Source organism: Protopterus annectens, chromosome 3.part1, assembly GCF_019279795.1.
Source record: "Protopterus annectens isolate FY-2018-M chromosome 3.part1, PAN1.0, whole genome shotgun sequence".
Lineage (NCBI taxonomy): Eukaryota > Metazoa > Chordata > Ceratodontiformes > Protopteridae > Protopterus > Protopterus annectens.
This window is the reverse complement of record NC_056732.1, coordinates 970,636,224-970,659,676: the sequence shown is the minus strand read 5'-3', so window position 1 is coordinate 970,659,676 and position 23,453 is coordinate 970,636,224.

Below are 23,453 nucleotides of genomic sequence, written 5' to 3'. Positions count from 1 at the left end.
GTGCTACTGGCTGTAGGCTATTGTTTCTAGCTGAAGTCTCTCTTTAACTTGGCTATATTGTGTTAATAGTCTGCTGAGTGGGGGCTGGTTCTTTTGTGTTCTTGTAAAAAAAAAAGTTGTTCTTCTGGTATTTAAGCCCTAACTTTGATAGGGTTTCTGTCTATACACACTGAGCAGAGTGGATAAGAGTTGTTGACCGCAGCTGTCAGCTGAGATATATAAGTATCCTGTTTTTTCAATTATTTATACAGATTATTGTTTTTAACAATTAATATATAGCACTTTTATTGTCTGCTTTTTAGTCTTCAAGTGTATTTTATTGCTATTAACTAATCTGCACAAGTAACTGATTTGTCTGCAGTTAAAAGCATTCTGTATCTTTACAAATCTTTATCTGTTTGTGGCTTTCTCTAGTGCTACTGGCTGTAGGCTATTGTCCCCACCCTCCAGCCCAGTTGGTGTCTTGCTCTTATACTTGGTGGCTTTGCAGTTGCCCACCCCTACTGTAAATCTGATCTATGACACTCCTCCCTGTCTAGTGTCATTAGCTCATTCTACCTAGTACAGAGAGAACATTTGATAAGGCCTTCTGTTTCTCCTTTTTCACTTTCAAAGAAAAAAAAAATTTTTTTTTTGCCTGAACATCCTTGTGTTCTGACTGTGCTTCTTAAACATTTTGGAAATATAGAGTATATTTCAGAGCATTTATTATAACTGTAATTGCCTTAATATTGCTACAACTCAAGTGCTCTAGGTTGCATCTGAAGTGTTTGTGTGTTTTAGCTGCTTTTCTGTATATATAGCCTTCTCTGTTTCTTTAACTAAATAAGCTCTGCAAAGTTGTTTTATTGTATTCCTGCCTGTATTTCTGAGTTTTTTTGCACTTTTAAAGTTTGTTTTTGCTTAGTTTAACTGGTAGGCTGCACACTCAAGTGCGCTAGCCGAATTGAAGCATTCACTGTGTTTCTGTACCTAATTTCTGCTACTTTGTAAATAAAAAAAAAATCCTTGTTTCCCGCCATTACTGAACTAGAATAGTCCAGTCTTTGGGTATTGCTGATCTCTGGGCTGTGTCATAGTTCCTGTGTTGCCCATATCCTTATTTGGATAGGAGGAAGCTTCTTTGTTCACCAGTGAGAGTGGGGAGCTCTGAGCAGCCTATCTGTCCCTTGAGGAGTGGTTCCAGCTCAGTGACCTGTGGCTTATTGGCTGTTTTGGGCCATTTCCTATCTCTTTCTAACCCCCTGCTTTAAAGCCAGCTTTAGCACGCTTTTGCACTTGTAATTTAAAGTTTGTCCTGTTTGTTGCATTTACCTGTTGAGGCTACACACTCAAGTGCACTAGCCTGTGTTACATATTTATTGCATTTTTCTGCTGTTTGTTGCAAAAAAAAAAAAAATTATCCTTGTTTCCCATCTTTCCTGACCTAGAGTAGTCCAAATACAGGCTTTGCTGTATTCTGGACTTTTGGAAAGTTCCTGTATTGCCCATTTCCTTTCTTGGATAAAGGGAGGCTTCTTTGTTCACCAGTGGCAGTGAGGAGCTTGGAGCAGCCTATCTATTCCTGGAGGAGTATTCCCAGCATAAGAATCTGGTAGTCTATTGGCCGTTTTGGGCCAATTTCTAGCTCTTTCAAGTCCCCCTGTATAAAACCCACTTTGGCACGGTTTGTGTGCTTGTTACTACTCAGCCAAGCTCCTCGTGGTCCTGCAGAGTGGTGATAGCAGCAGAGAGGCTAAAAGAGTGACTGCTAACCTGATAAAAGTGTTTTTTTCCTACTACTACTACCTGGGCGACTGTCCGATCTAGTTAAACTGCAAGTATTTCTGCTTCTTGAACTGTTTTAAACTGTTTAAAGTTGTTTTTGCACCTGCACTTTTAAAGTTTGTCCTGTTTGTTGCATTTACCTGTTGAGGCTACACACTCAAGTGCGCTAGCCTGTGTCACATATTTATTGCATCTTCCTGCTGTTTGTTGCAAAAAAGAAAAAAAAAATTCCTTGTTTCCCGTCTTTCCTGCCCTAGAGTAGTCCAAATACAGGCTTTGCTGTATTCTGGACTTTTGGAAAGTTCCTGTGTTGCCCATTTCCTTTCTTGGATAAAGGGAGGCTTCTTTGTTCACCAGTGGCAGTGCGGAGCTTGGAGCAGCATATCTATCCCTGGAGGAATGTTCCCAGCACAAGAATATGATAGTCTATTGGCCGTTTTGGGCCAATTTCTAGCTCTTTCAAGTCCCCTATATAAATCCCACTTTAGCGCGGCTTTGCACGATTTTGCGCATAGCGCAGCATCGGGCAGCTCCGCTTAATTGGGTTTAAACTATTCTCAGCTCCACAAAGTCTGATCTTCACTTTTTCCCTTAGAACTGATCTAGTTCTCATAATAAACACCCTATTCCCACTCTAAAGCCTGGCACTTGCTCACTAAAGCAATTATATAAGTCAGCACTAAAAAATTAAAAGCACTACACCCTCACAAACTCCCCTTGAGTACTTTGTTCCCCATATGCCCATTTTTCAATTATAAAGGAATTCCCAATACTATTCTAGCATGTCCAAAGGTCAGTTGTCAATATCCTCTCCAGTCCAGCTGGTGAATCTGGGAATCTTGAGGCAATGTTACAACTGCCTCATGTACACAGACAATCCTTTCCTCCTCCCAACAAATTCCAACACATGTGAGAGATGCAACCATATAGCCAAACTGGAGGCTAAGCTCTCTCAACTCAGTACTGGCGTAACCAGTCAGGAGGAGAAGGAAACCACACTCACTACAATTCCAGTCTCACATAGACCTACCACGACAGCAAACCAAACACATAAACACACAAAAACATACTTGGAGGCTCTAAATAAAAATCTGCCTAAGCAGCAAAGACCTCCAAAGCAGACACCCATGCAATCGCTACCCCAAAACAAAACACATGCAACACATAGCTCACAAAGCCAGTGTGCCGAACAGTCATAGCCCTTAAGGCTAAACAACACACCTGATACACTTGTAATAGGTGACTCTATCGTCAGGCACACTGACGTCCCGCTCACCAGGCTGAACAAGGAGAAGGTCACGGTGAGCTGCCTGTCGGGCGCTAGGATCCGCCACATAACACAAGCACTCAGGTCACTGCAAGGCAAGTACAAATATGACTCAGTCATTGTCCATGCTGGCGTGAATGACCTGAGACGTACCTCCCTGGACTGCATGAAAAGAGACATAGAGGAGCTCTCTGAGCATGTAGCCCAGGCTGGTATGACCCTGACCTTGAGTAGCATCTTACCCTCACCAAGATTGATGCCACAATATGAAGACAAGATTATCAATTTCAACAATTGGCTTAAGTATTGGTGTCATTCAAAGGGGATCCAATGCCTGATGACATGCTCGACAAGTCATGATGCTTCACTAGGGATGACTTGCACCTGTCACCCCTGGGCTTTTGGATATTGGCAAAGGCTCTTGCCACCCCCATAGTGCTTTTTTTAGGCAAGGCCAAAAGAAAAACCCACCTCCATAGGTATCACAAGGGATAAGAAACTAAGAGTAATGCTACTCAAAGCCAGAAGTCTAGACCTCAAGATGCATGCACTCGAAACTCTCCTTAGCATGGTGAACATCAATATCTGTGCAGTAACAGAAACCTGGTTCAAGGCTCCCGAGAACACCCCAACACTACCAGGTTATACCTCATACCATGTTTTTCGGCCTGACAACTTGGACCGAACCACAAAAGGAAGGGGAGTATCAATATTCATCAAAGATACCCACACCTCCAGGTTGGTGGCACAGCACGAAGCATCAGAGACTATCCATGTGCAACTAACAGTGGGTAAAACTGCCTTCCAGTTTATAACCTGCTACAGACCACCTTCCCAAACCCAGGAACCAAACTCGACCTTCCTGAGAACACTGGAAAATATGAAAGTCTCTCCAAACACCATTATATTGGGTGACTTCAACTACCCTAACATAGACTGGGAGCATTACTCTAGCTCCAACACCCTAGCCCGAAGGTTCCTAGAATTTATAATCTCAAATGCTATGGAACAACTTGTTGCCACTCCCACAAGAGGGGAAAACATACTGGACCTGACCGTCACCAACATGGGAACTCTATGCTCCAGACCAGAAGTGTATCCCTCACTGGTAAGATCAGACCATAAACTAATCTCACTAGATATTCACATCCCAACCCCAGCCCCTGCCCAGAAAACCACAGTGAAAAACTTCTCTAAAGCAAATTTCACACTCCTCAAAACTGAGGTGGAATCCTTCAAAGACCCTGGGCCTGTGGAAAATACGGCCCAGACGGCAGAATCCTTTATAAACGCATTCTATCAACACCTTCAGGAATGCATGGATCATGCAATCCCAAATAAAACCAAGACCCAATCCTCCAAAGTTAGGCGTCCTGTCTGGTGGACCCCAGCCATAAACAAACTATACAATAGAAGGAGGAAGCTACTACATGATAGAGCAAAATCCCAAAAAGGGAAGGCATCTCTGATCAGTATTAGCAAAAAACTATGGGCACTCATAAAATAGTCTAAGGCCAGCTTCGAGAGAAAAATTGCACAGGACACTAAGGATAATCACAAGGCTTTCTTTAGTTATGTTAGGAACCTGGGTGGGAATTCCCAGATATGATCAGAATTAGTCCAAAATGACAAAAAATACACCGAACCCACAGACATTGCCAACATCCTAGCTAACAGGTTCAGCGCAAACTTCTTCCCCCCTTTCCCACCAAAAGGGCAAATATCTATCACAGCAGAGTGCTGCCCCCCTGACATCTCAGTTGCTCAGGTAAGAGCCGCCCTCCCCAAAGCAAAAAACACAGCATCAATGCGACCAGACAGTGTCCCGGGCTGCTTCCTACATGAACTCCAAGAAGAACTAAACCCAAACATAAAACTACTGTTCAATCTCAGACTTACTACAGGATATGTACCCAAAGAGTGGCGTACAGCAACAGTGGTCCCTCTCCACAAAGTGGGTGCCTCAACGGATCCTGGAAACTATCGCCCCATAAGCCTGACTAGCTTGGTCTGCAAAGCTATGGAAAGGATCATCATGGACTTCATAAATAAAGATATTGGGGACCTACAGACACTGGATCCTATGCAGTTTGGCTTTGTTAAGGGCAGATCCTGCCTCTTAAACCTGGTTGATTTCTTTGAAACAGTCACCAAGGCCATTGACGAGGGGAAGGTGGTCCACACAGCCTACCTGGACCTTGCAAAAGCATTCGATACAATACCCCCACTCGGGCATTATAGATAAGCTCACCAGCTTAAATATAAACCCCTATGTCACTAGATGGGTTGCAAACTGGCTCAAGGACAGAACCCACATGGTTAGAATTGCTGGAGCCATGTCAGACTCCAAACCAGTTACAAGTGGCATCCCACAAGGCTCAGTCCTGGGACATCTCTTGTTCGGTATATATTTCTTGGAGGTACAGGCTAACACGGAAGGACTGTGGCTGACCAAGTTCACAGATGACTGCAAACTGGGCGCCATAATTGACTCTCCAGCCAACACAAGCATCCTACAAAAGGGCCTCATAGAAACAGACAACTGGTGCCAGAGCCATGGCCTCAAGCTAAACGCCAAAAAGTGCATAGTCATCCCCTTTGGCAAAAACAAAGTGCCCACAGATTACCACATTGGTGGTAATCCATTAAGTACAGAAGAAGTAATTAGGGACCTGGGGACCCAAGTTGATAGCAATCTCTCATTTGACAACCACGTGACCAAAGTGGTTAGAAAAACATTTTATATAGCCCACCTAATCATGAAGGGATTCACATCTAGATCAGGGGAGGTCATCATGCTTCTTTACTCATCCCTCATCAAGCCCATAATTGAGTACAATGCCCCTTTTGGGATGTACCTTACCAAACACCTGCAGCAACTGGAAAGACCCCAAAAGTACCTCACCAAGAGGATCAAAGGGCTTAAACAGATGCCATATGCTGCCCGGTTAAAGAAACTCCAGCTCTACTCAGTGACATACCGCCTGCTCAGAGGCAATCTGTGCCTGACGTATAAAGCCATGTCCAACCCGGAATTAATGGACATGCTGCACCTCAGAAAATCCAAATCCCATTGAGCTATGCACGTGAGAGACTTGAACCTCAGCACTGAAATAAATAGGACATGCTGGAGGGACAGATTCATAACCCAGAGGCTCCCTTCATTCTGGAATAAAATCCCAGTCCAGGTTAGGCAGAGTCCCTCATTGACTCTCTTCAAGAGGAATCTTGATGAGTGGATGGGAGATAGTAGGTTTACCCCAGATATCACTTCTGTATCACTGTTAGACAGAGGCACAGTATACTAACCTCGAAAAAGGGCATAGCAAAATTCATTTAAAATGGGTGGCGAAAGCCAAACACACTCTGGCTAGGCTTATAAATGCCCTAGGGCAGATAGCCTAGTATGAACCTATGAACCTATGAACCTATATCTCACAGCCTTCTCCTAACTAAACTTTCTAACCTAAACCTATCCCCTGCCTCTCTCAATTGGTTCACCATCTATCTCTCCCATAGGCAACAAGCTGTAAAATGGAAACAGCCACCTCCTCCTTCCTGAAAACACCAACTGGTATCCCCCAAGGTTCCATCTTGGGTCCTCTCCTCTTCCATATATTCATAAATGACTTCTTCCACTCAATTCCCCATGCCAAACTTATTCAGTATGCAGATGATTCTACAATTATCTGCACAGCCACATCCATTCCCACTCTCTTAAAATTAACTCAAGATGCCTTCTCTACTACAGATCACTGGATGAAAAACAATCATTTAGCACTCAATGCATCAAAAACCAAACTTATGGTATTCACTCCCTCAAAAAACACAATCACTGACAGAAATCTACTCTCTATCATCAGCCAAAACATCACACCTCTTGAACTAGTATCTGAAACCAAACAGCTAGGGGTCCAGATAGATGACCAGCTCAAATTCAATAGCCATCTACAACTAAACATAAAAACCCACTACAAACTTGGCAGGCTATATCGACAAAATCGATTCCTCTCTACATCTACTAAGCTCACTCTTGCTACAACATTCCTCATGCCTTCCCTTCTATACGGCGCTCCTCTTCTAACAAACCTTCAATCATCCCTCAAAACAAAACTGTCCTCCTGTTATAATAAAATTGCCAAATTTGCCACTAGCCACAAAGCATCTACCCACCACTGTATATCTCTCCACAAACTAAACTGGCTTGAGCTTCCTATCTCTCCTTTACGCAGCTCACCTTTGCACACAAACTCATATTTCATTCATCCCTCTGTCCGTCACTCAGCTCCACCTTTAAAATGCACATGCCACAAAGACTCCTAAGATCTAATAACCAAAATCTGATAGAACTGTATAAACCTCTTCACTCTCCAGGGAAAAACCTGCTGTCTTTTGCCCTGGCACGCCTATGGAACTCCCTTCCCCCCTCCATCCGTACCACTACTAACCTCCCAGCTTTTAAAAAATCTCTGCATACACACTTAACATCCTCCTGGGAATGCTCCTGCTCCCACCCCTCATAGCCAAGTCTGTTCCCTACAGGCAACCATATCATATATAACCAGATACTATAAATAAGCAAATACAATAACACCTAATAATTCTTAAATTCTACTATTCCATTCAGGATACTACATATTTACTACAGCAATGCTATGTTTATCATACACAATGTAACCAAAGTAGTCTATTTGCAGCTGCTTAAACCTTAGATTATTTGCATTGTAACCAACTGTCCTTTGTTTTTTGTCTTGAACCCACAATTGTCTACATTTGTCTACCACTGTATAGTTTTGTTACCACTGTTTTTGACAATCTGTTTTACTATGATTGTAAGTGTAAAAGTGTGAACATCTGTAATCTTTTGTATCTTTGTTCTGGAGCTTTTCTCCCCAGGACTCCATTGAAAACGGGTTCTTCAGGCCCAATGGACAATCCTGGTAAATCAACTATAAATAAATAAATAAAAATAAGTAAATGTGTACTATCATTTATACTGCGTATGTCATGCACTGCTTTTACTCATTTCACATATGTCTCCCTTTCTTTTCTTTTCTGATTTTTATTTCCACTTTTTGTGAGTGGGACCATGTAGCACAAACAGTGGAAGGAACAGGTGTAAGTGTAGGAGTGTCATACACATGGTCCTAGATTTGAATACAGCATATTCCAAACACTGTTACTTTTCCTTATTTAGTAAAAGTAATTTTGCCAACAACACATACACAACTGCCTGTACATGCAATATCCCTGAAATTGCATTGCTTGCCACTGGCTTACCTTTGTGCAGATGTGATGCCAATAACCAGCAGGTATATGTTAAATACTCAATACTGTCAGACGTTAGCAATGCAACTCATGTTTGTGCATTGCTTACGTATGTGCTAACAGGTGTATGTTGCATGCATGTACACTTTGTTAACCATTGCACAAACTCGTAGCTTAATGCGCTATGGAACTATATAGATGATGCATTATTATTGGTGTTTATTGTCCATTTCCTTTGTATGACATAAAACTACATGTGGAAACACTGCAAAGTAAGGGTCCAATCTAACTATATATTTACAATACAGCCATGTGTTGCTCCCCACATCAAGCACTACAACCCTGTTGTCTCAGTACTTTTTACACACGTACATCAATCACACAACAAAGTGTAATATATAATGTTGTGTGCTCCCACATGGGGAAGATAGGAAAGTGGTGAAATGGGGAACAAGCAGGGAAAAAACAAAGTGAAAGCAGGGCAGGGATGTGCAGAAGGGAGGTAGACAAGAACCATAGCCATCCATTTCTTCAAGAGTAAAAAATTATCATATGTGCAGAATATTAGCTAAATTTGCAGTGTCACCTCTGGAGGGAGGGGTGACCACAATGCAATCATGTTGTACAGCCAATTGGACCGAACCAAGTGTGTCAAGAAGACATGTGTGTGAAATGGAGAGCTATGTATGGGATGAATATTTTTTGTGGTACAGGTGCCCATTTTTTTTAACAGAAAGAAGAATGTTGGTGAAAGGACGTAGGTATGTCTGGGTCAGGTAGGCTGGTAGGTGAGGAAGCAATTGCACACAGGACATACAAGACAAGACACAGGTATGGTGAAGGACAAAAGAGGTAGGTGAGCACCATGGTTGGGGTGAAGGTGGGGACATTTGGAACCCATGGTCATCAAGATGGGTGACAGTGAAAATTGAGTCATCACCCACAGGAGTGTCATCACTGTCAGCTCACTGCACTGATGGCTGCAGTGCCTGATGTCTGTGTCTCCTCCTGGTATTCTGTACAATGATGGAGAGCAGGCACTCCATCTGAGGTAGACATGCATCAACAGTGTAGCACACAATCCTACACTTCAAACCTGACAGTTCATATCAGGTGATAAAATCACTACCTCTGCTGTTGATCCTGGAGGGAACTATTGGCCTATCCTGTGAGACAGAACTACCTGAAGGAGCAGGTAGTACAGGGGCAGCAGAGAGGTGCTGTCAGGTTGTGTCCATGATATGCTAGGCCTTGGTGCCTTAGCCAAGGGAGTTGGGTAGGAGGATCATGTGGGGCAGGCCTACCCTACTGTGCTGTGGAAAAAAAACAGAAGATAAACCTGGGGTGAGAGAAAAAGGTGTAACTTTAGTAATTTCATATGTGACATACCATTCATTGATACAATTATTTGACTCTATTCTGTTAACTTTACATTTAAGACTACTAACTCCTAACAAAAAACTCTTTAATTTTAAGACTACATTCACATAACAGATGCACACTATAAAACAGATTGCAACAAGCAATCCTTTTATGTGCAAATATATTGCACATATACATGTTACAATTATACTGATTACACTTTATAGCAGGCCATTTGTGCCACTGGAATAGAAGTCTGAGGTTACATTGTAATACTGATGAAAACGTAGTTTTTGAGCCCACAGCTTCTGACTACTCTGTAATGCTGTACTGTTGTTTTTCCTACAGACTAATCCATGCATAGTTTCCTTTTACAACTGAGAGATGCATTCTCACTTTTATTTTAGAATATGGAACTATTGCTTTGTGCTACAGACTAATGCATGCATACTTGCTTTTACAGTTGAGATATGCATACTCAGCTTGATAAAACTGTATAAAATACCAAAAAAGCTGTATTTAACTTTGTAATGTTATGATAACAGTACTGTTCTGATGCATACATACCACATGCTTCTCTCATTTTTATTTATTTTTTATTTTACATTTGTTTACCGGGAAGGTCCGACTGGACACAGGTCCATTTTCAGCGGAGGCCCGGGGAGAAAAGCTCCAAGTATAGCAAAATACACTACATTACAGAACAATACTATATAATACAATACAGTGTTGTACAAAAACAGTGGTTGAATGTTCATTGAGGTTTGGTAGTAGTAGAATATAATACAGTGATAAACTTATTTACAAGATAAGACATAAATTAGCTTGGTAAGGTTGGGCATACATAGGAAACAGTATAGTAGAATATAGTACAGTGAGAAACTTATTCACAGGATAAAACATAAAGTAGCTAGATGTAGTTGAACATACTTAGCAAGCAATACAAAAAATTAACATTGCTGACAAATTGAGGGTTACTATAAGCTAACCTGGCGGGTGACATGGGCATAGCCATTTCTTTAAATAATGTGTTTTGAGAAGTTTTTGAACTGGTTAGTTGAGGATGCTAAAGTGAGGTGCTCTGGGAAAGAATTCCAGCATCTGACAATGGAGCAGGCAAAGAGAGATTTGCCAGCTTCATTTCTGTGTTTGATGACATTTAAGTGGTTCATGTGTGCAGATCTTAAGTTTCTGGAGGGTTTATAGGGACTGATTTGTTTTTCAGGGCAGGGTTTTTTTCAGGATGGCAGTAGAGCTTATGTGCGAGTGTTAGTTGGTTGAGTAGGAGAAGCTGTGGAAACTCTGGCCATTTCAGTTGCTTAAGGACTAGGCTATGATGGTTCCTACAGCTGCCCTCTGTAGCGAAATTGGCAATCTTGTTGTAGCAAGATTCCATCTTGGATAGTTCTGTTTGGTGTAGGTTAGTTAAGATAGGGGAGGCTTATAGGAGGATGGATATTAGATGGGTTCTAGCAATGGTGGCTTTGGTATGTTTGGTCATGTATTGGTGGTTCCTATAGAGGAGTCCCATCTTTTTGTTGACCTTTTTGATTGTTTGAGCGATATGGAAGTCATATTTCAGATTACTGTCAATTTCAATGCCTAGGAGTTTAGTGTGTGGAGTTGGGGTGATAAGTGTGTTATATTTAGATTTTATGATGAAACTATTGTCTATGGGTGGAGATCTACCAGGGTAGTAGAGAATGAGTTTGTTTTTTGTTTTGGGATTGAATATAAGCTTGATGTTAGCAACCCGTTCTTCAGCTAAGGTAAAGTTTTTTTGGGTTATAGTTTTTAGATTGTTTAGGGTGGGTTCAGCGCATATCTCATGGCTCATCTAGGCCAATCTATCCCTATGGGTTTGCTCATTCAGATCTCTCTCTTTGGCAGCTATAAAAAAAAAAACAGAACAAAATGCCATTATGAATACCAGTCGTAACTATATTCAGCTTTTAACACTTACAAGTAGTCTCTGTAATTGATACTCACACAGGTGTGGGGTATCCCCAGTCCTAAGATTCAGTGCTCAAGGGTAGCTGTCTTCCTCCTCTGGAGATCATTGAAATAGTGTCTACATTGCTCGCCAGTCTGGAGGATACTGATAGCACTGGTAATATCCGGTGCAAAACTATCCCATGCCTCTGATTTGTACTCTGAGCTGGAATAGTCCCTCTGCAATAGTCTGGGCCCATGTTCCTTCACTAGGAGTACAACAGACACTTTAGAACCCCGGACACCCCATCTTTGAGCACATAATCTCAATCCCTCACCATGCATACCTGCCATGCCCACTATGGATCAAGACCAATGTAGAATGATTCTTTCCATCCTATTGCAGTTATTCCATTTACTGGCAAAGCTCACACTGAAAGTGACACAGTGCTGGGTATTGGGCACCATCAAGCACCACATTTGTGTGGTGTTAAGCAGAGCAAATGCAAAAGTATTCGAAAGTGTTACATACACCTGTGTTGGAACCCAGTACCATCTGACCCCAAAACGGAATGGATCAGTGCAAAAACAAGTGGAGCTAGAGACTCAATTGAGTAGCAGGTATATTTTAGAGACTGAAATGAAAGTGTCAGGCTTAAGTGTTGTTGTGTACACCTCCTACTTAACTGACTCTATGGTAGCAGGTATCAGTTCACAATGCACTGATGCATTCCTTTTTGGGGCCGCATGGTACTGGGTCTAGATACAGCTGTATGTAATACATTTAACTGTTTTTATCAGCACTGCTGTGCATTGGTGTGCAATGCACATCATTATGCAAGAATGCTTTAAAGGATGTAAATGGGGAGCATAGAACAGTGGTGACATGGGGAGCAAGAAGGGAAAAGAGCAATAGGATTTCCCTGCTAAATTGTGACAGTTAAGATTCATTGTATGAAATATATGTACTGCAAAACTGAATCCGTGGCAGCACATGCTAACACATTGATATATTCCTTGTTGTTTGGACCACATGATACTGGCATCTAATACAGGTGTATGTAGTACTTTTACAGGTGTCTATAATACACTGACATATATTTGTATACAGGTGTTATTCGCCATTGCTTAGCTTGTATGATGCACACCATCCCACAATAATACTTTCTAAAAAAGAAATGGGAAAGATAGGACAGTGATGATAAGGGGAGCAAGCACAGGAGGGTATAAAGGGGAAATCCTTGCTAAGCTGTGACAGTTACTACTGATTGTATAAAATTCATGTGCTACTTAACTTTGATCCATTTCTTTTTGAGGCCAGATGGTACTGGGTTCAAATCTAGGTGTATGTATATGCTATTCAGACAGTTCATGTTAATGTACAACCTATTTATTCAATCAATGTAGGTGCATAAGTGCAATATTACATATCTGTACATATTTTATGGGCTGTTGCTCCCTCATTATCTATGTTTTGCTGAAAGGGGATGTCGGATATTTTTCTGTTTCATTGTAACACATGTCTATGTGACATTTTATGTCCCTATTTCCATTTATGTATCCCTGCATTATGTTGGCCTTTGAGGAGAAATATTGTGCAGAATCAGTGCTATCTGTGTAACCCTGGTGGTCATTGTAGCATTTCATGCAAATCCACAGACCATTGTTTTTTGAATTGCTAACCATGTTTACTTCCAGGGTTTCATGGCCAGCAACACTGCTGTGAGCAATAAACCTTACTTAGATGTGGTGTGCCTCATTAATATGCATTGCTCGTGGTAGCAGGTACACTCTGTGTAGGGTCTGCGTGAAGCCTACACAAAGTTTATTGAAACGTGGGGTTAATATATTTCATTTAACTAAACTTATAAGTGTGTTTCTAAATGTTAAACAAATACTTTCTGTAAGACAATGTCATTAAATTATAAGCAATAGAATTGGTAACTTTAAGGCTATATAAGTTAGGAATTTTATATTGTTTGTTCAACTTTGCTTAGTATGTACATTGCTGGGTTAACTGAATGATAGATCAAAGTAATATGGTAATTAGAAGTGTTTAAGTGTTGGTGATTTTGTTTTCTTTGTTCCTGTGTAACACATTCCTTTCATATGTCATTTATGAAGCAACTAACACTTAAAGAAAGTTTGAGAACAAAAGAATGTTCCATTTCTGTCAGAATACTGGATTCTTCCCAGCTTGACCTGTCCTGAAGAAAATCTAGGTCAAAGTTTATCGCTGATGTCTATGAAAAGAGAAAATAACTTTCTTTTTTTTCCTCCCTTCGAGTATATATGTGAGTCATCTACTCAAAATAACACTTTTTTCTTATCTTAGAAGTGAGGAATTGGTAAGCAAAAGTTATAGTAATGCTTTATACTAAGATGTTTTACCATATAATATGTTTACATTTTGCATGTTAGTAGCTTATGCTGTAGTGTTATTAAATCTAACTATACATATTTACCTTACATATTAATTGAAAGTGAAGTTAGTTGTTTTTTACTGATCAGAGCAGCTTACAAGAACTAAGATGAATCAGTACCTTATAGAGGAAATTAGCAGCTGCAGTGTGCTGTGGTTGTCATTTTTATATGCTGTAGTCAAATTCTGATGTCAGTATGTGAAGCTTAGATAAGAGCAGCAATTCAAAATGGCTGAAAACACAGATTCCAATTAAACAGGAATTATTTTATATATAGTCAATATTGCATGTAATACTAAAATTAATTAGAAGAATAAACATCATATAAATAATATGCAAATGCACAAGTAATTAAATATTTATATGTAAGAGTAATAAAAGAGCAGTATCAGTAAGATAAGAGATATGCACACATACTATAATCTTTATTAGAGAGCTGGTGATTAAATAGTTCTTTGATGGAAGATTTTACAACTATAAGATATATATAATAAGGTAGAATGCTAGTGTAAAAAAAGATATAAAATATATTTAAATAACAAACTGTTTTTACAAAGATGTCTATTACATATATGTAAATATGGCAGAAATGTGAATGTACATGATCTCATATAATTTAAATAGAAAATCATATAAAGTATTGGAAAATAATCTGAAAGCTGAAATGTGAAGCTTGTTCATGTAAAGTTTAACATTTTTTACATATTGTATTATGACTACCTGAAATAACTAATTTCATAAGTCTAAGCTGATACTTGAGTGTTTTATTGATGCATCAGTACATCCATTGTGATGGACAAGTAGATTGTTCAATGTGTTTGAATCCAAGAAGTGAGAATCAGATTTAAATTGAACACACTGTAGCTATTGAATACAATACTGCAAATATTTATTTTGATTCCATAGAAATAGCAAGACATTCTTTTCAATCTCGCTAATGTACATATTTTTATGAAGTAGTTCAATAAGCTATTTTTTAAATATTTTGATATTTTTCATGTTATGAGTGCTACACAAATTTGAGATATAGATACTTGTACTTCAAAAATGAATTCAGAGCTTTTATGTGTGTGTGTCTTTTAACACAGTGTGTATATATATATATATATATATATATATATATATATATATATATATATATATGTTTCCCCATATTCTTCTACTCTCTGACTTCTACTCTCTCAGCTTGTAATAATTCACTCTATACTATACCAGCCCTCTTTCTGCCCCAGCATAACATCTATCTTCTCCCCATACATCCTTGCTAGATAACTCCAGAGCTCTGAACATCTTCTCACTATTCATAAACCCAAGATCAGCATAGGTAAAAACCTTTATTGTTATCCTGCTGATAACTGAAATAAACTATCACTAGATATAAGACACATTAGACCCAAATCTAAATTCAGTAAGGCAGTAAAAACTTACGTAAAGAAAAATAAACTATGTCTGTGCTATCTCCCTCCTGACTGACACATCTCCCTAATGTATCCTTTTCTCTTTTCTTGCTACTACGTCAGTGTAACTCTACCTTTCTTTCATTATTGAAACATTTCTATCCACCTTTATTAATCTCTCTGCTTCCAACCTACACTTTTAAATGTCTTTTCTTTCTATACTTGACCATATCTTCCTTTTTTCACAGCTATTCTAATTTATTTTTGGTATATAACTTTAAATTGTTAACAGACTATTCTGTATGATTCCTTGTACTCTCCTTTTTATTTATTCTTGCTGAACTCTTGATTCTATTTGCAATCTATGTTAACTTGTTATTCTTTATATCTATGGGGTACATTTTTATATTATTAAAAGTCAACTTACTTTGTATGCATTTACTGTGGAGCTTACCTCCCCGGGTCTCCATTGAAAAAGGGTTCTGTCCCAGTTGGACTAACCCAGTCAACAAATGTCAAGTAAATAAAAAATGTGTATATATATATATATATATATATATATATATATATATATATATATATAGTGTAATAAGATTACCTTTCACCTGTAGGTTTACATATGCCTTTATCTCTTCTGGTCCCACTCTGCTATACTTACTTATTTAAAGATCTAGTTATAATAATGCCATAATTAAGGAATATTTAATGTGTAATTTATACTACTATTACATAAATAGGTATATAATATTGTTGGATTATTTAATATTTGTGAATAATAGAAGATGATTATTAAACTTTCATGTAGTAATGGAGGGAATAGTTTTAAATGGCAAAATATATAACTAAATTAATAGCCTCTTATTATTTTTGACCTATATATAATATTATATTTATTATCTGTAAGTCACAGTAACCTTTGGCTAGTTTTTTTGATAATTTTTAGGTGTTAGTAGATAGAGTGATATTACCGTAGTTTCTCTATTCAATAGGTAAATTTGAACTTTGGTTTGCATGTTAGGTTGTGCTTTATTAACAATATATACAGTTATAGTTGTAGATGTCTTTATTTTTGTTATTCGGTGGTACAGCGGTAGCATTGTTGCCTCACAGCAAGAGGTTCTCCTGTTTTATTCTCAATTGGAATGCCTTCTGTGTGGAGTCTGCATGTCCTCCCCATGGTCAAGTGGCCTCCGAAAGACATGCGTGAATGGGTGTGCCTTCACTAAAGGTTGGGCGTTGGGCTGGCAACTCAGCACCATAAAAATCTACTGCCAGTCATTAGTGGACCAAAGTTCCGCTGTGGTGACCCCTAACTGGGAAAAGCCAAAAAGACAAACAATGAATTTTAGTAGTTTAGTTTGTAGAAAGAAAGAATTCAAAACAATCTGAAATGTTAAGATAGTGTTGGAGGAATGCATTAGAATATTATATATAATTAAAGTAATAAGGTGAATACATGTGTCATATAATCTTTTAAAATAATTATTTTTAAATACACAGTATGGATAGTTTTATCTGTTAACTATTAATGTAAATGGTTTAAATAATGGTAACAAAAGGAAATCATTAACAGGATATTGAAAATTAAATAGAAGAGACATTATATTCTTGCTGAGACTTAGTTGATAGATATATACAATATTGAAATAGCTTAGGTTATGAAATCTTATCATCTGCTTCTTTTAACAAAAAGAGGAGAAAAACTGCTGTACCTTGGATGAAACATTCTGTAAAGCCTAAAGTCATGGAATCCACTAATGATCCCAAAGGAATGTACACATTTATTATAATTAAATATAATAGCAAATTGTATGTACTAGATCATTTTTACCGCAACCCTGGAATAGGTGCAAGAGTGGCTAAAGATCATTTAAACTCACTACAAAGTCATTGGAAGGGTAGTTTAATTTTAGCAGGGGACTTTAACTGCATATCTACTATAGAATATACAAGTGAATAGAAGAAAGCTAAAATACTGGCATCAGCTAAAGCACTAAGTAGATGGATTAGTAATAATAATTTAGTTTATTTACTAGTAAAAGCAGAAGATAAGTCATTTTCTTCACTCGTTATTCTTATGTGCATAGGATGCAAACTATAATTGATAGGATTTATGCCTCTACAGATTTACTTAATAAAGTGAATTATTTTAAAACTGTACCTTGTCATTTATCTGATCATAATATGCTAAGTATTGATATAGTAAAGGATATAAGGAAATTTTAGATTACTTATAGTAACCCAGTATAGATGATGAAATTATTTATTTATTTATTTATGTGCCATTTGTTAACCAATGTGGTCTGGCTGGGCAGGTGCCCTTTTTCAGCAGAAACCCGAGAAGAAAAGCTCCACAGTATACATTTTACAATTAGTTATATATGTCAAATATCCACAGTACGCATTACACAATTGGTTACTAACTTTATTTACCAATGTGATTTGCAAAAGTTTACAAATTTGATAAGAGTATGCAAAAAGGAAGAAGAGTGTAGATATTAGCAAAATATGTCCTGAGAGAAATCTTGGTTGTGTTAGCCTTTCTTGAGAATGTATATTTACTGATTAATATAAAAACATAAGTTGTTGTCTATAGTTGAATATGGCTGTTAGATGGGAGAATGAAAAAACAGGGAGGAAGGAGAGGAGAGAAGGCCAGTCATTCTAGTAGCATAGAGTTAAGACCAAAAAGACAAGGTTGGGAAAATGAATGGAAAGATGAGGGTGGGAGTTATAATGGTACAGAGAAGAGAGGTGGAAAAGTTTACAGTTAGGTGAGTGAGGTATAGGGGATGGAAACAGGGTATTTTAGGTATGGATGGCAGGGGAGGGTAGCCAGTTAGGGAGAATTCAAGTGGGTTCATAACAGGGACAGTACCAGGAGCTACATAAGTAGTTCTTCAGGCTAATCTTAAAGTTGAGAGTGTTTTGGAGATCTCTGATTTGGCGAAAGATTTTGTTCCAGGATGAGGTAAAGGCATTCCTGTAAAGACTTTTACCTATGGTTTTATTAGGTTTTGATACTTGGAGTAGATGTTGGTCTGAGCTACTAAGTTCATGGTTAGTGATGTATGGAGAGACAATAGAGGATAGAGAGGGGCAAACTGAGGGTTGTAGCAGGATGGAATGTAACATGTTAAATTGAGGGAGGAGGACTTGGTTTTGTAGCTCTAGCCAGTTTAGTTTTTTTCCATGCAATGCAGTGGTGAGAGCAGTAGAAGAGGTTTGTGGCAAATCTGGTGATTTTATTGTAAGTTAGTTCAAGTTTATTTAAGAGGGTTTTATTGAGATTAGTGAAGATAGGGGCATCGTAAATCAATGAAGGAAGGAGGTAAGCTTGGGCTAGGGATACTTTAGAGTCCTATGTAAGGAATTTTTTATCTCTATATAGTAGTCCAAGATTCTGGTGGGTCTTTTTGATACTGGTGTGGATGTGGGTATCAAATTTAAGTTCGTCATCTATGAGTACTCCTAGTAGTTTGATGTTAGACTCAGCCATGATATTAGTATTTTTTAGGGAGGAGATAGAGAAGGGAGATTTGGTGTGTTGGTGAGACTTGGGAAGAAGAGAAAAAGTTTAGTTTTGTTAGGATTAAGTAGGAGTTGGTTAGTAGTGAGCCACTTTTCGACAGAATGTAAAATGTCTTGAGTGAGGGCATGTAGGTGGGTTAGATTGTCTGAAGTGGAAATAATTGTGGAGTCATCAGCATATTGTATACGTTTCGAGTGGTGGCAGGATTGGATGAGGTCATTAGTAAAGATGTTGAATAGTAGGGGGCCAAGGATGGAGCCTTGGGGGACTCCAGCGGGAATGGGAAGGAATGGAGAAGTGGCTGACACCCATTTGATAGATTGGGCTCTATACGATAGGTACTAAGAAAACCAGTTAAGGGTGGAGGATGAGAGGTTAAAGGAGGAGAGCTTGGAGAGCAAGAGGTTATGTGAGACAGTATCGAAGGCCTTAGAGAGGCAAGAAAGAGGGAAGATACAAGTTTATTGTTATCTAGAGAAGAGGAGATACAGTTAGTGAAGAATAGTAGAGCAGTAGTGGTAGTATGGTGGGGACAGAAGCCATGCTAAGTAGGGGTTAGAAGGTCATGTTCCATTATATGTGCCATAAGTTGTTTGTGAATACATTTTTCTATGATTTTGGAGATGGGAGACAGGATAGCAATAGGTCTGAAACTGGAGGGCTTGGTGGAGTTGCTGCTTTTGTGTAAAGGAATAATGTATGATTTTTTTCCATATTTGCGGGCCAGGTTTTCCTGTACTGAGCGGTTAATAAGTAATGAGACAGGATAGGCTATAGAGGGTGCTGGTATTTTGAGGTAACTGGAGGGTAGATTATCTACTGGGTGGAGCAGGGTTTAAGTTTGTAGAGTAGGGATCTAATAGATGTAGGAATAGGCTTGATAGAGAAGGAGGTGCAGTTGAGGGGAGTGGGGTGTTGTGGTTAGCGTTTGTGTTAGTTTTGATTAGTTTTTGTATGGTCTATGAAGAAGGAATTGAGAGAACTTGCAGTTTCCAGGGTGAGCAGTTTGGAAAGGAGTTGGGAGGAGGGATTACCTGGGTGCAGGAGTTTGTTGATAGTACTCCAGAATATTTTATGGTTGGAGTGAGGTTTTATCTCAGGGTTCATGTAAAAGTTTTTCTTGTCAAGGGTGATTTTTTTGTAGAAATATGAAGTGTTTTATAGTGTTGGAGGGTGCAGGGGATTCTCAGTTTTTTCCAGGTTTTCCATGTGGAGTCCCTTTTTTGCATGAGGGAAAGTGTGTTTTTAGTTAACCATGGTGTGAAGTTTGTTTAACACAAACTTTTCTAGTAGGAGCTAGGGAGTTAAGAGTATTAAGGAAGATGCTGTTAAAAGTCAGAACTGCATCTTCCAGGAGAGTCGGCTGGAGTGAGGGCCAGTTAATGGATGATAGTGTTTGATTAAAAGAATCTGGGCTAAATTTAGATAGGTTGTTGCAGTCTCTAAAGATGTGAGTTTTGAGAGGTTGAGATAGGTAACGATTTATAGAGATTGGATGATGGTTACTTAATGTGTCAGGGAGAATAGATGGGTTAAGATATCGGTCGGGGTGGGAGGTAAGTATCCGGTCAAGGGTGGTACTGGTATTAGATTTTTGATTGATACGAGTTGGGATGGTGATCATTTGGGTGAAGCCATATAGGTTAATGTTGGTTTTGGAGGAGTGGATGATAAAAGAATTCCAGTTAATGTTGACCTCTCCAATAATAATGGCTTCATAGGAGATGGTTTGGGATATCCAGGCTAAAAAGAGGTCAAGTGTAGGGATATTGTTGCCGGGTGGTATATAGATAGTGGCACAAGCCATATAGCCATAAGCATTATCTTATGGAATAAATTAAGAATTTTTTATCTTTGAATGATAATGGTCAGGTTAGTAAAGTCATAGTATGGGACTCCTTAAAAATGCATATTAAATATAGAATAGGAAGATGGTCTAAGAATAAAATGAAAGACTGGGATAAAGAACTGTTAGAAATACAAGACAAAGTACACAAAATGAGGTTTTAACAACAAACAAAGAAATTAGATAATACTGACGTCATGAGAAATTAATGACAAAATATCAAACTGTTTTAACTTAACACATAAAGTGGAGATAGTTTTAGAAAAAATAAAATTGCACAGGTATGTGATGAATTCAAAAAATATTCATACATTAGCTGATGGAAGTAAGATGTTAAGCAATAAGGTGCAAATTAATAATATCTGAAATTCTCACACTTCTTCTTCTTTCGGCTTTTCCCGGTTAGGGGTCGCCACAGAGGATCACCTGTCTGCTCATGATTTGCAGGGAGTTTTACAGTGTTGAGTTGCCAGCCCGGCGCCCAACCTTCCACAGAAGGCACACACATGTACACACTCACACCTAGGGCCAACTTAGAGTGTCCAATCCACCTAATGCATGTCTTTGGGATGTGGGAGGAAACCGGAGCACCCGAAGGAAACCCACGTGACCACAGGGAGGACATGCAGACTCCGCACAGAAGGCACCCCAGCTGAGAATCAAACTGGAGAACCTCTTGCTGTGAGGCGGCAACACTAACCACTGCACCACCGTGGCCGCCCCATCTGAAATTCTCACACTAATAAGCTTATTTCAGTCATAGACGAAATGCTTAATAGCTTTTAAAAATTCCATGAGGATCTTAATAAAGATACAAATATTAATCCTGATTACAAAATTGACAAGTGTTAAAGGAGAATGTTGCTTTTAGACTTAATGGCCACCAGATATCTCTGATGAATAAACCTATTACCATGATCGAAGTTAAAGAAGCTTTTAAGAAAGGGAAAAATGGTAAAGCTCCTGGGATATATGGTTTAAGTATGGAATTATATAGTCTGCTTCTGTTGAATATTTTCGAATTACTGAGTGACATTTTGAGGATAATTCAGAGTGACAAAATAATTCCTCCCTCATGGAAATTTCCTGTAATCTCAACTATACATAAACACGGAAAGGATAATAAGTAAGTTTCCTCATATAGATCTATTTCATTATTAAATGAGGACTTTAAAATATTTACATCCATTTTACTACAAGATTAAGAGATAAAGTAGATAAATTAATAAAGATCAAACAGGACTTATAATCAATATATTAATATACAATAATATGAAAAAGATAGTAACTATCTTAGATTTAGCAAAATGAATAAACAAGAAATTGACCCTAATTCGCGTAGGTATCGAGAGTGTTTTTGATTCTGTAGATTGGAACTACTTGTTTAAAACTTTAGAAGCATGTGCATTTCCAGAACTGCTTATTGAAATACTAAGAACCTGTATGGAGACTTCAAAGCATACGTTAAAATTGGATATTACATTTCTCAAGAATTCACTTTAATCAAAGGCACAAAGCAAGTAACCCCTACTATTTACATTAGTTTTTGAACCCTTAGATAATAGTAGCTAATAGTATAAGAAGCAATGAAAAAAATGATGGATTCTTAATTAACAGAGATTATCAATATAAATACAGCTTTTGTAGAGGATATTTTATTAATTATAGCAGATTTAAATTATTTAATCAAAGACATTGATGAAGAGGTTGAAATGTTTCAAGAAGTATAGCTGCTAAAATTTAATAATAATAACACTGAAACGTTAGTGTTAAATCAATTTCTAGATAGTATGTTTAAAGATAAATATAAATGCAATTGGGAAGGAAATGAACTAAAATATTTAAGAATAAAAATATATCAAAATGTGAGTATGATTTATTAATAATCATTTTGAAAACATAATTAAAGAAGTGTTCCTCCTTATTAAAAAATTAAACAATTTTTTCTTTTACTTTTGAGAATAGGTTAGTACATATTATGGCATCCTAAAAAGCTGAGAATTTCTTATAGAAATCATATAAGATTATGAGAGTACTGTGGCATTTGCTTCCCAGATGTAGAATCTTATTCTTTTGCTGCAAGATTTAACTCTATTATACTCTGGGTAGACTCAACTTACACTAGTCATTGGAAAAAAAAAACATCCAGGAGCAGATTATACTAAATTCTTATAAGTTTATTAAATATGATAAATTAGAAATATGTAATAGTCATTTCATCTGGTCAGCAAAATTTACTCTAGAAGGAAATTCATTTCAGTCTTTAGACTCTGCATATATGAAATCAGTTAGAAGGAAATTCTTTCAATCTTTATACTCTGCTTATATGAAATAAATTCTTTAAACAGTTAAGAAATATGTTTAAAAAAATCCATTTATATCAAAATAGAAATTTTTGTGCTTTCCAGTTGCACACACCACTAGATTTAAGGAAACTCAGAACAATGTTAAAATGTATTTACTAAAAATAAATGGATTGGTATGATGGTCTGATTGCTTTGAAAAAAGGAAAAACTAAGCTTCCAGAATATGTAAAGAAGGAATATAAGCTGGATAAATCTGCTAACCAGTTCATAGCATCCATCTATAAGAAATTAAATTAATTTGTGGATGATATGAGTGAAAAGGAAAAGAACACTATTCTCCCCATTATATGAAT